The sequence below is a fragment of the Acanthochromis polyacanthus genome, chromosome 11 (genome assembly GCF_021347895.1).
Source record: "Acanthochromis polyacanthus isolate Apoly-LR-REF ecotype Palm Island chromosome 11, KAUST_Apoly_ChrSc, whole genome shotgun sequence".
NCBI lineage: Eukaryota > Metazoa > Chordata > Actinopteri > Pomacentridae > Acanthochromis > Acanthochromis polyacanthus.
In genome coordinates this window covers 18,049,159-18,062,763 of record NC_067123.1, presented here as the reverse complement: position 1 = coordinate 18,062,763, position 13,605 = coordinate 18,049,159, and the positions used below count along the sequence as shown (strand labels likewise).

Genomic DNA, 13,605 nt, shown 5'->3' with positions numbered 1-13,605 from the left:
CTTTTCAAATGCAGGAATAAGAAAATGATACTGACATGGCTTTTACCCTTGGAGTCCTTCAGACAGGGAAATTGCTCAGCCAAGAGATTCAGCCAAATAATTTTCTTTTTTTCATAAAATGAATAGAAAAACAAGAATTTGGGCAAAGGTCACAGATCATTACAATACAGGCATAATTTCCAGAGGTAGACAAAACAAAAAAAAAACACAAAAGTGAAGTTTGCTGCAGGAATGCAGTGGTCTTAGTGATACAGGAGAAAGCCTATTTTGTATTTGTTTCAGTGATATTGCTAACGTGAAAGCACTGTTAAAAGGGACTGATTTACTTCTGACTGTGACTTCTCTGTTGTTTTTAAGATACAGTGGCCCTCTCAAGACCAGATGAGTTTGTTCCTGTCTTTGAAATATATTCAGTTGTGCAAGACAAAGAAGCGTTGTTTTTAAAACCAGCTGCAGGTTCTAAAACTAGAAAATGCAGAAAAAACATGACTGCTCGACTAGCTAAAAAAAAAGATTGTTCTACGAAGAAAGTACAGTCATCAGGCGTTACCTTTCACACATAATTTTTACTCACTCTCACCTTTGTCATCAATTACTGTAGAGATGAACAATTCATTTAAATATTGCCTAACTCAAAATATAGTCTAAATCATAATATGGCCTGTTTCAATATTCAGATTGTCAGGAGCTGCAACTGTTTAAGGTAAAATGTGTCGCAAGGCATCACTATATATGAAGCGCTGTGGTACTACAGAGACACCAGAACATTCAAATCATGTTCTACAGACATAAGGGAACATGTTCTTAGTCCAGACTACAGCAAAAAAAATAAATCTATGAGCATTTTTAATGGATATTTATAGTCTTTTTCAGTTGAATTATCGTAATTTGTCAAAAACTTCTACTTCCCGTTCTCCGATATGGCCTGGTCAGTGCTGCTCCTTTTCCTTCCTTGTGAGCTGCGTACAAAGTCAGCACTCGACTTTGCACTGCTATTTTTTCACATCAGGCAGCTGACAAATGTTTTCATTCAGCCACTTCAAATATCAGTTAATAATTCAGTACCAAAGTTTTTATTTTTATAGTGGTACTTGAGCTGTGTTGCACCCGAATGTTCCTGCTTTTACGTAACTTAATTTGAAGTTTGGAAAGGCAAAAATACATCTAAACGTCGTCTCTTCCTACTTTCATTTCTGCTTCATATTGTTATTCCACAGAATGTCCAGAAGTTGATCTGCTTCGGTTCTGCTCTGGTTGTAACTCTTATAAAAGACATGTCAAAAAGTTACCTAAATGGACACTGTATTATTTCCTATAAAAATGTATAAAGGTACAATATGGTAGGTGTTTTTCAAATGCACAGCACTTATGTAGCATTGTGTTGACGCTTGGATGTGACTTTCATTTGTTCAGGTTTATACACTGGGAGCCTGGATTAATCAAAAGAGACACTTTTAAGTTCAGAACATTTGTGTGATTTAAACGGTTTTCTGTAGAGATCATGTGTCACTGAACGTGTCAGAGGAGAAAAACAAAAAAGCCTTGCATAAAAAAAGCGTAGGAGGTTAAGACACATCTGTGTACATATCCTGAAATAGGAGCTTTCCGTATCTGTTCAGAGACGCCCGAGTGATAGATGTCAAAAAATGCTGCTGAAGTCGGTTTCTGTGTGGATTGGCCGTCAAAATGACCATTGCCTCTCCATGGTGATTAAAGAAAACACTGTCTGCCACAATAGAGAATAAAGCTGAATAAGGACAACTTGACTTCCAAGTTCCATTCTTTTAGCCTCTTATGGACAAAGTTGTCTGTTAGCGCTTATTCTGCGTTCTGTCTGTGTGAAACTGGACGAGCAAGTTCAAGCTTAAAGCTCGTGTCCGGAGTTTCCGTTTGTTTTCAATTTATGTATCATTGTTTAACAAAGCTTAAATGTTAGTCTAGTTCGATACTATAATATAATGTTAGTATGACGCGATATGAAAATTTATTCATGAGCTCCGCCTTCCTCTCATAGACCCCCATGTTATTCCAAAAAGCGCCGGTCGCTGTCGACCAATCAAGTTCGAGCTTCAGCTTTGTCATGCTGTCAGTCAACGGTTACGCGCACAGCAAGCAAGCCCATGCAGAGGTGGGCGAGCTACGCACTACGCAACCGCGCGCACATTTGTTTTGCTTGTGGAGGAGAGAGCATCAGGGATCAGCAACTTCCAGAAAAGTTACCAATCCCACGGCTTGTCAGGCCAAGAGACTACAGGACGTTTTTTGGCTCGGGGTGCTCGCGTCGCTCCTCGACCACGGCCTCCATAGCCCGCCTGACGGCTTCGTTTAGATGCCCGACCTCTGGAGGAAGATGTTGGGGCGTCTGGGACATACTCTTCGTCAGAGGAGTCATGCAATTCTGAACTCTAGATAGAAATAAATAAACAATGTAACACATATACACGCGTAAATGCATTAAGTTTGATAAACGTCATCGAGAGGGATACACGAGTGTAATCACATATTGAAACTTTACTCGTTCGTCCTAGCAGATTCATGTTATTTTGGTATTAGGACAAGTTAGACTCAATACAGCATTCTCACGTAATTCCTTTATTATTTACTAAATGTACTAAATGTAGAAGAGTGGAAAACAGCAAAACAGGCAAGATGCTGCAGCACTCCGGGCACTCCTCTCATGTACTGCGTGTGCACAAATAAAGGGGCGAAATCAGAGGGAGGGACCAACAGTGTTTTGGGAGACACTGCGATTCAAACTCCGGACACGAGCTTTAATCAGGGCAACACATTCTTCAGGATAAAGAACATTTAAAATTGGACTAAAAGGGTCTGTAAATCAGACAGATTTGCTTATGAAGAATTGCACTAAAACTTTGAGCATAGAAAAGGTTTTTTATTTTCCATGGCTGACATAAAGGCAACTTTGTACCATCTAAAACTACAGACTCATTCGTATGCTTTGTATTCTGCCACGCAGCTACATTTTGACAGAATGTTAAACTAGCCATGACCATTTTCGACCTTTGACTCACAGGTTAGGGCAACTTTATCCTCCATGATTCTGAATCCTGTGGTTGTAAGCAAATAACCTTTTCCAGCTGTTTCTAAAGCTGGGCACAGTGTGGTCATAGTGAGTTAGCAGTTAGTGTCCTCACCAACACATTTTACTGTCTGCGCTATCAATGTTCAGCTGACGGATAACATTAACATCATTCTTCAGTTCCCGAAGCTGTAAAGGGACAGGTACATTAAACTTGGCCAAATGTATGTAATGTTTCCCGCTATCTCGACTTGTTGCACTCAGCCAAAGGTAAGAAAGACTAAAGGCTGTTTACTGTTAACCTCCACTTTAACGTTTCTCACAGGTTAGTAAATTACTGCATTTTTACAACCAGCAACCCACGTGACAGTATGAAAGACTGAAGTTAGTAAGTCAACACAGACGAAAAAATAACAGTTGTGCCTGGAGACTTTCATGCAGTTGTTTACTTGCTCAGGCAATTGACATTGATGCTGCCTGGAGCTTCCTTTCTCTCATAAACCCATAGTAATGCATCGTATGGTAAAGGTTAACATTAAATGTAGAGAAAACTAGCTAAATTAGCTGATTAATAGACTTTGGTTATTTGTATTATGGAAAAACAGTTCCAACCTGCAAAGGCTTGGACTTTACAAGACCTCTGAAGCAGATCCTCCTCACTTAGCCCACCACCCACCTTCCACCACTTGGTTGTCAGTTAAGGGTTTGACCTTCTTCAGACTCAGTCATTTGACCGTAACCATTTGGTAAAAAGTGTCTCAGATCTGTTTCTCCTCCATCAACACCCTATTGTTGAGAACTGACTGTTCCTGTACTGTGTCACATATTCCTGACCTTGTCATGCACAGTTGCTACAATTAATGTCATTTATTTCATCTGTGAGTTATGCGAATGTTTTAGTCTTGTAAAACAGTACCAGTTCTCCTCGTTACACCTGCACACAATTTTTTTAAAGGTACTTTGTAGATTGTTCAGCATCTTAGAAAGCTTATTACAGTTGTTCCGTGTATTTAGATGCCTGTCTTGTGTCTCGTTATGCAATCCCAGGCTGATTCCATGATGTAAAGATGTTGTAGTCTTGCTGCAGGAAAAACCTTTGGACCGATCAGACACCTGCTATCAGAGAGACAAAGCAAAACTGAGTTTGAAGATTATGAGAGGTTAGAGATCAGTATCTAAACTGTAGCTAAAGCCTTGTTTGAAAGAACACTCCTAACAGTATCCCCTATATAAAGAATTCAAGGTGCCACTCTCAGCAGTTTGGGTGATGTAGCTACAGGACATGAAAAAATGAAGTTAATCTGAGATAATCCAGGACAAAAAAGAGAGCGCGTCATGTGGTGAGGTGGTTTGTCTTTTAATCTACACAGATAGTGTTCATAGGTGCCTTGAACCTCAAACAGTCATGCTTGAGTGACAGCCTAATGTCAGAGGAATGGAAATCTTAAAAAACGCTGTCTCAAGTCTGTTGGAGGGGTTTAGCAGCACTCACTGAAGTCATTCCAGTGTGAAACCACCTAAACCTCCTCTTTGAAAGGAGATTTAAGACACAAAACAAAGAGACTGTGGCTTTAAAGACTTGTTTGGGCAAAGAAATATTATGAACCTTCAGTTAACGCCAAGTGGCAATTTCAAATGCACTTAAATGAAAATTATTGCAGTTTTACTTAACTAGGGATGTCAATGTTAAGTGCATTTACATCTGATTCCACAATCTACTTCACAGGTTTGGAAGGGCTTCACAGAGATATTTTACCAAAGTCATTTTATCAGCTTTAATAACTGAATTGTTCATTTTAAGTGTGCTTTAAAGAGCAATAGACAGAAAAGAACAACACTTTGATCGATGAAACTGGTAATTAAAACATAACCATCACAGCCTGACAAGCACACTTAACATCCAAATTAAAATCCCCTGTTCTCTGTTAAATTGCTGTCTAAGTATTTATTGTAGCGACATGTAGTTCATGTCAACTGAAGCCACACCACTTGCCCTTTCTGACAATGACATTTGCTTGTCTGTGCGACATAATGTTGGCAGTAAAAAAATTTGAATATACATCACTTTAAATTCTGGTTACGTTGGCCGTTCAGCTCTGTGTCCATCTCCACACCCACCACTGTGGTTTGAATTAGTCATGAACTGGTTGTTAAATAGGTGTAATAGTATCTATGTCACACAATCACTGAATAGATATTAGCATATCCGTGCATTGATATATTAATATATCACATGAAAGCATAATTACAAACCTCCGAACAGGAAATGCTATTTATACATAGTGAAGTAATAATGATATCCAGGCAGTCTTATCATATTTTGTGACTACACTGTGAAATCCGTTAGCCCATTCTGACTCAGATCAATTAACATTAACATAGGTAAAATAATGCTTTTCTGCTTAAATAACTGCTATTGTTTGGCATGATGCACCTGATATTACCTGAGGGTGATCTTATTGTTGCACTGCTGCAACTCTACCTGGTCCCAGAATGAGATGTAACACCAGCAGTCGACTCAGACTGAGCTCATGGATGGCTGGATAATAATTTTTTATAAAGTACTTGAGGTTTCTGTTCAGCGTACACCCCCATGAATACTGCAATTGTTCTGTTAAGTTCAGACCTTTTAAGCCAGGGCGCCGTCGTGTTTATCCGTGTCATCAGTCTTTCTCTTTTCCATTTTTTGCTGAAGTAAAGGCACAGGAGACTGTACAAACAACCTGAGTGGAAGGAATTTCGACATGAACACAGAGACAATAATGTACTGCATTCTAAAGCTAAAAACATGACATGCAGTGAGTATTCCATGAGCCTTTAAAGAGTGGCAGTTTAGCACAAACAGCCCTGGGCTCACAGTGTTAAGAAGACACCCAAAGACTTGTAAAAACTCCTTGAGGCGCAAGATTTCCGCAGATAGAGTCACATTGTGTGTCAATAAATGGCTAAAAAAATACACTGAACAATAAACTAGATTAACAGGATTGTTTTTTTGAGAAGGAATCGTGCTGTTTTCCATCACACTTTCTCACCCACCCCTCCTCTCAGCATATCACGGAGCCAGACACTCAGACAGAAGGAAGTAAAACACCACAGCTATGCAGAAAGAAAGCTGTCAGACTGTGCCCTGGATGCCATTCACTGATTGACTTACTGTCTTGTTTCTGTCTTGTTTTTGCCGTTTTGTAGACTCTCTTTGAATGTTGCATGTATCATATGAGTGTACAGAGGAGCATAGGTTGACCAGTCTTCTTTCCATTTTGTTTTTTGCCATAAGGTACGCTTGACTCACCCCTGTCATTCTGCTTTCTCTTCCTGTGTCACTTCTTTTTTCTTTTCCTGTTCCCTATATATACCGCATGTCAGTCCGCACTACATTCGTGTGTGTCTGTGTGTCTGTGGGTGTCTGATCATGTTCAGATCAGCTGAAGAGCAACACTGAACTCTGAGTGAGTGGCTTTTTTTTTTTTGGTACACTTCAGATTTATTTGTCAAATAGATGATGTGGCGAAATGAATTTTCTCTGATTTAAAAAGATGCACCGGAAGAATGGCGTGGAAAAACGCATTCAGAATGACACTTTCTGCTCAAAATCTTGCAAGACGGCGTGTTTGTTGTGAGAGGATGAGACGTGGGGCCTGCTGACAGGGCTGAAAGAGGAAAAATCTCAGTTTTGTGTCTTCGCAGGGGGATTTTCAGAGAAGACATAAGGCTAATTAGATTTACAGACATCTAAGTAATCAGATGATTCAGCCGGATTTGGAGGAAATGGCTGAGAAGTAAACAAAAGGCTTTGGTGCTTCTGCCGCAGCCCTCCAACTGCTCTTAATGTTGGATTCAGAATCAAGGCGATTTTGTCTCGTACCTTAACCTCTTTACTGCAATTAGTCGTATTCTGGATTTGTGTCGAGCAAATGCGGTCTTGAAATCTGCTTTGGTTCAGAAAACGGAAAAAAATCTGAGCCTAAATAAAAATAAGTTTCTCGTGTTTCAAGAACAAACATTTGGAAGTTCGACAAAGATTTACTGGATTTCATGGGAATGTGCTAGAAAAGCTTGGTTTGTTTGCTTGTGTTGTGATCGGCTCTACACTCAGAAGCAAGAGGTTTGAGCATGGCCCTGACAGTGAATGTATCAAAGCCGAATAATGCTTTTGTGTTGTGGTTGTACCGCAGATCTGGTATTTAGATGCAACTTTGAATCTGATAAAATACCCTTATATACCACAGCAATGCATCCAGTGTTTCTCAGTCACACAAAAAAGAACACCTGCATCACTATTCTGACTCATTATTTGAAAATGAACTGTTCCTTTATTACAAATTATATTAGCTAAAAAGTAAATGTAAATAAATGTATACACTATTGTTATTATAAGTTAGTTATACTGTATTTAATGTCATATTTTATTGTTTTTATCATTGCTATTTTGTCTTTTATTTTGTGCTTTTGTCATTACTGTTGAGTTGTCTAGGACTGAAAGTAATTATTACCTAGAAACACTCCTGATTATTGTGACAGAAATTATTTCAATACGTCATTTGGTTCATTAAATATCAGAAAACTACCAAAATGTCCGTAATACTTGGTAGACCTCAAGATAGTTCATCGGATGTCTTTGGTTTTTTAAAGTACAATAAGGAATGTAAAGGATAACTTCAAAACAAATTCATTTTTGCCGAATGAAGTAATTGTTCCAGTATTTCTACCACCTGTCAGCTAGCTAACTAGCTGCATGTAGCTCATGTGGCTGAGGGAAAAAAAAATCCCAGAAAGATTTTTTTTCTTTTTTTTTTTTGGTTTTACTCAAAGTAGTATTTCAAAATGACCAGCTAGCCTGAACTAGGAAGCGTAAGCAGTCTTGTAATGCTTCAAGAAAGGAGAGACTTAGGTACTTTGGTTACTCATTGCATCCTCCCACTGGTTGAATCACACTTCCTGCGACTCTGGTGTTGCTCGCTGCTTAAATCCGATAGTAGTGGTTGGGTTTGCTTCCTTAACAATGACCAGTTACATGTAGTTGCATCGAAAATAGGTGTTGGCTAACCGGTTTCATGAGAAAAAAGTTATGAAAAATGACCTGAAGGAAACCTTAAATAACAAAAAGAGAACAACAATACTCTTTCAGCCCCTATTGGTTGTTTTTTGCTGCGATTTTTAATCGCTGTGGGCTCATTTTCACTCCTGAGCTTCAGTGGAAATTATAACTAGAAGTAGAGAGAACTTAGAAACATGCCTGATAACTTATAAAAATAATATAAAATTAACATCCACAACATTTCAAGTTCCGCAATACACTAGTGGCAGTATACTATAGATATTTTCCTACTTCCATTTATAATTGGGTACCATACTTCTAAGTCTTTGTATCTTTGTCATGTTTCTTTTGGTCACAGCTGAGACACTACTGGGTTCTCAGCTATGCTCATGAGCACAAATTTTCATTATTACTTTTTTTTAATATAAATGTGGGTGCAAATGTTTTGTTTTAGGCAAATTTCCAAATGAGACGCACAGTAAAGCGATTTTTATAAAATGTCAAAATTGGAAGCTTGGATATGGTCACGTTTTTACAGGTCAGTAGTTCAAAGACTGTCAGGAAGCTGGCAATGTAATTTTGGTAAATTTTTAAAAAGGGAGCATTCCTTCAGATCTGCTGGAAGGCTTTAGGGTTCAAAGAGTTCATGTGAAAATTCTTGAAGAAATTTTATAAATCTAATCTAAATAATCCATCCATCCATTATCCTTATGCTGCTTATTCCTCGTTAGGGTCGTGGAGGGGCTGGAGTCTATCCCGGCAGACTTAGGACAAAGGAAGGGGACATCCTGTACAGGTAGCAGTCTGTCACAGAATCTGACTAATTAATTTTATAATATTAAATAACTGTAGTCTTATTACACTGGTTAATTTATATATTTTACACTATTTATTCACTGCCTATTTATTTATTTATTTATTCAGTGTTGACCACTTTGGGGCTCCGTACAGCAAAGCAGGGACTCGGCAGTATTGCTCATGAAGGAATTGTTAACAAAGATGATGGCTGTGGCCTCGGTCTTACTTAAAAGTTCAGCAGCGCACTCTAAACTTACGTAGCCTCTGAGGTTGGCCGTTTTAATTGGCATTTCAGCAAAACAGCCTGGAACTAATGTGTGCAGTATTTCGGTTGAAAAGAAAAAGTTCTTTGACATTTCTCTAAGAGGAACCCCTGCGGATTGGAAAACACTGCTGCTGATCACAGAGGATACTGTGCAGCATACAAATTTAAAGTTCAGTGTGGAGAGCAAACTGTGCATCGGTTCCCAGAAAAGCACACACAGACACACAAGTACACACACACACAAACAAAAGTGTGGCAGCCTGAATTAGTGTTTTTCCAATATAAAAGACAAGCAGGGTGCCAGCGCACAGATTTTTAAGGAAAAGCTGCAGCCGTGTCCTACACCCAGATGACCTTTTATTTTCCTTAGACTGTTATTTGTCCTTTTCTTTTGTACAACTTTCTGGAACATGTAATTTGGCCCACTTCCTGACACCTTCACCTGAGCACTTCCACTAGAAGCTATTAGCCTGCCTAGTGGTGCAAAATCAAACCAGAATTTGGGAGTTCAAACCCTGACATATTATTTCCAAAAGCTTAAACTGAATTTTACAAATCAGACAAGCAAACCTGAACTTGTTAATTTAGCTTAGTCCATTGCGCTCAGTATGACACAATATTCAAAAAGTGCAGCATTTACAAACTACCAGTCGGAGACACTGTGTTTTGTTCAGTCTGAGGGAACAAGAAGACAACATAGTAGTGTATCAGTGGAAAATAATTCCCAGTGTGCCCTGATGACTGGGCAGTGATAAGCTTATTTTGTTACGTATTAAGAAGCCTACACTATCTCTAATCTTCCTTTAGTGGCCTAATCCTCTTCAAGCCATGGTAGCAGGAATGTTGTCTTTTCACTGTCATATTTTGACAGTGCTCATTCATTACAGTGTTTTTTTCCCTCAATGGAAGAGCACAATGTGAGTAATCCATTTTGATTTAATTTTATACTTGAAGTGGGATTGTGTCAGCAGTAAGTTTTGTGGTCCAAATCAAAACTGCACACTTTGATATAACTGACAACTTTGCTGCGTGATTGGATATAACCGACAGACGAATGGTGGCAATGCAACCAGACAACTACAGAGCGGGATGGGCTTACTGTATACTGCGCAAATGTGAATAATATTTGGAGGCACCAGCTTGAGTGACTCTTACATTTATGCTCTTGTCAACAAATCCCAGGGTACAAAACACGGTAAAATAAAACATAATGAACCCAAACACTGACTTTTGTGCTGCTTGATAGAAAGAAAGCTAACATAGTTCTCACTTTTCATAACTAATCCACCAGAGAAGTCTAATAGAACATCATTTCCTGTGAGTTAAGGGTCCCTGGATGCATGACTTGAAGGATGCAGCTGTTGCCACTACACCAAGCAACACAACTAATTTGAACATTTAAATAAACACCACAAAGCTTTGTATGACCAGTGCAAAGCCTGATCTGAATGCCACTCAAAGCAAATAACTATTTCCCATGTCTTTGTCAGTGTTGCACCATATGAGAACAGATCCAAACCTTTTTGTCTAAGTTTTTTTTAAAATTTGTTTTATTTTCTATGCAGATGCACTTCTATATAAAATCATTTTAGAATGATTAATTCCTTCCAAATAGAGGTGTCGAGTCATGCGATGTGATTTTCTGTATTCTTTGATATTGAGGCAGATATTGCAGTAACAAAATGCTGTCTTGTCAAGAACTGTGCAGCCCTCGTAACCACACGTTTGAGATATCACCAACGCCGTGATTAAAAACAATGATCGAAGGATGTGAAACTTTGCTGTTGTCTGGCAGGGAAACAGGCTGCAGCACAACTCAGTCTCTTGTCTACAGTTAGCTAAAAGTTTACTGGGTGTTTCTGTAGGTCCAACAACTCCAGCAGGGTCTCCTCCTGTCAAACCATCAGTTGGTGCATCACATCTGACCTATATTACATCAATAAATTACACATTTTTAGTTCTGAATCAGGACCTTCAGTATTTGGAGCCAATAGTTTTTGGAAAATAAGATGTGCAAAAAGAAGTTTATCAAACAAATACTTTAGAGATTTCAGAGGACATAAAAATTAAGAGAGAGGAATCATGCTTTGTGAGTGCATAACAAAACATGTAGGCATAGTGTGTTGGGAAGTGTTTTTTTCTTTTTGGTTATTTGTGCAATAACCTCAGTACACTGTGTAAGTTCAAAGGGTTAGAGCAATTAGCATGAACTGCAGGGAGCTCATACTAATTGCTCCTCGCTAAATACTGTTTCCTTGGATCTCTACAATAGAGGCTAAGAGTGCAAAGTTGGTATGACACTTAGAGCCCCAACAGCCACATTAGTAGGTAATGTACCAGGCTGAATAAACGGAATTTCTTCTTCAATAATTCAAACAATGCCTAACAAATGTTTTCACTTCTTACTATAAGGCTCGTCTAACTCTTTGGAAGTATAAGCTGTCATTTCTACTGCGAATTTCGTGCTGCAGTCTTTGCTTATGTCGATATCTGCAGGTTACCATTTTCAGAATCCATTTCACTACAGGAAACTGCAACAAAACCTCCAAGCAGCAATCTACATGCTGAACATGTTAGGTTTAGCAAAAGGTTTGAATTGCGCATTAAAGCGGCCCTGCTTGGTTTCGTTTTGTTTTTTGATCAGGTAGCCATTTTAATAGCAGTGCTTGCCTCATTGTGGGCAAATGTTCCACCTGAACAGTTCCATATGAAATGGTTTTGTCGAGGCAGCATCACTTGATCCGGGGCTTAGCGCCACCTAAGATAGTGTGATTTTTTTTTTTTAAATAAAAAAGTTATTTTATCTCATATTATAGAATGATACTGAGGTGCAGCCTGCCTATTCTCTGACACAGCACTGAGGCTGTAGGATTGACTATGCAAGACCATGTTAGGTCTAATTATTCTAGACTATTTGCAGCCATAGTGTGTATAAAATATAACAAAACTTGTGGATGTCAAGTGTTTGATCACGTTTTCCTTAATTCTGTCAATGAGTTTACCCAAAGCCCATCTTGCAGATCATCCCCATCTTTTGTTTGTCCAACAGCACAGGGAGCAATGATTATTGGATGCTCTTTGACAACTTGTGTATAAAGTGGACTTCAGTAAATAAAAGATCAGCAAAGAAAGGCTCATTGTATGAAAAAATATTAATTTGAAAACTTCATATTGTCTTCATAAGCCCTGATTTAGGGACTTTGGCACATTGCTCCATTACTATGCTGATGACACATAAATCTATGTGTCAACCAGGTTTTAAAAGGATCCAGTGCTTTTAATTACAAAGCTAATGTTGATGATACTTTTGCCTGCATTAGTGATAAATAAAATTATTATTCTTGTAGTAATAATAATACTGGTATCATTTCCACTGACATTTTTCAATTAAAAGCCATAGAGGATAATGTTTTTGCTACAAGCTCCATGAACTGGAGAGGAGATTTAAGCCCTAGAGCATTGTACAAACCCATCTCATAACTGCATTGCACCATATTTGTCTTCATTTTACCTCCTAACAAATACAAAACTGCTACATAGCTGAAACAGAGTCTTCTTTTCATCCAGTTCACAAGATAAAATGTCAGTTCTTGTCCAGCAAACTTCTTGCACTTGTCGCTTTCCCAGAATTTTGTCAAATTCCATCTAGATCCACTTACAGAAAGTTACCAAAAACATCTGAAATGTTTAAAACTTTATGAATGGAGCAGAACTAACCACAGCGTAGCCCCTGCTATTTCACTGACTGATTGACTGCTGGTAAATGGTGATAAATAAAGCAGTAATATGCAGAAAGGGAGTGCTGTGGTGATGATTACTCTGAGGCATTGGATCACCACAAATACATGAATGCAGCAGATGACTGTTTACTGTCATGTAGACAGTCATGTTAGAATTAACTGGGGACCACTTTTATGGGAGGATGCTTGCTCAAGAATGTAACTTTTTTTTTCAAATTTTAGACTGTTTTCACATCGGAGAAGAACTGTCAGGGGACTTGAGCTTTTGGAGTTTTATCCCTGCATCTGTTTTCTCAAAACTACAGCACTCCAATAACCGCCCAAGTCTGGTTATGGAGCATATTTAAAGACAGAACACTTCTTAAAGGAACAGTTACAAATTTTTTGAAATACACTTGTTTTCTGTGGTTCTGTGACGTGACATAAGAAGATTAATTCAGTCTCATGTCAGTCCGGTCAATTGTAATGATCAAGGTCATCATTAAAGACATTATTGAGAACATTTCAATCGGTAAATACATTTAAATGTCATTGTAGTGTGCTTATTAATATTGCTGATGAAAGATCTTTGTGGAGTTTCTTATCTTCATGCACCTTGGAAGAAGGTGAAGTCGTGTCAGAAATCCCTGCTTGGCTTAGCCTAGTTTAGCTAAGCCATGACTCAAGTGGTAGAGTGGGTTGTCCTCTGATCAACTGTTTGATCCCTGGCCCCTCCATGGACAGC

At 38.6% G+C, this 13,605-nt stretch overlaps 1 protein-coding gene and 1 long non-coding RNA gene across 15 annotated transcripts in view; one reads left to right on the top strand and one right to left on the bottom strand.

Annotated features, from left to right (window-relative positions):
• LOC127536169 (uncharacterized) overlaps window positions 1–6,437 on the bottom strand; it is a 358,454-nt gene extending 352,017 nt beyond the window's left edge. For 2 of the 3 annotated variants that reach the window (XR_007945157.1, XR_007945159.1), the window contains exons 1-3: window positions 6,195–6,437; window positions 5,667–5,763; window positions 2,339–4,156 (exon numbers count right to left, since the gene is read on the bottom strand). This is a non-coding gene — a long non-coding RNA (uncharacterized LOC127536169). The remainder of the gene's footprint in view (window positions 1–2,338; window positions 4,157–5,666; window positions 5,764–6,194) is intronic. The other variant, XR_007945158.1, reaches the window with a different exon arrangement.
• thrb (thyroid hormone receptor beta) overlaps window positions 1–13,605 on the top strand; it is a 152,996-nt gene that overhangs the window by 20,173 nt on the left and 119,218 nt on the right. For 2 of the 12 annotated variants that reach the window (XM_051955800.1, XM_022191890.2), the window contains exon 2: window positions 8,810–8,874. The exons of 9 other annotated variants lie outside the window; for them this stretch is intronic. The gene's annotated coding sequence lies outside the window, so the exon portion shown is untranslated. Of the gene's footprint in view, window positions 1–6,470; window positions 6,490–8,809; window positions 8,875–13,605 lie in introns of those variants that run through there. One more of the 12 variants, XM_051955799.1, reaches the window with a different exon arrangement.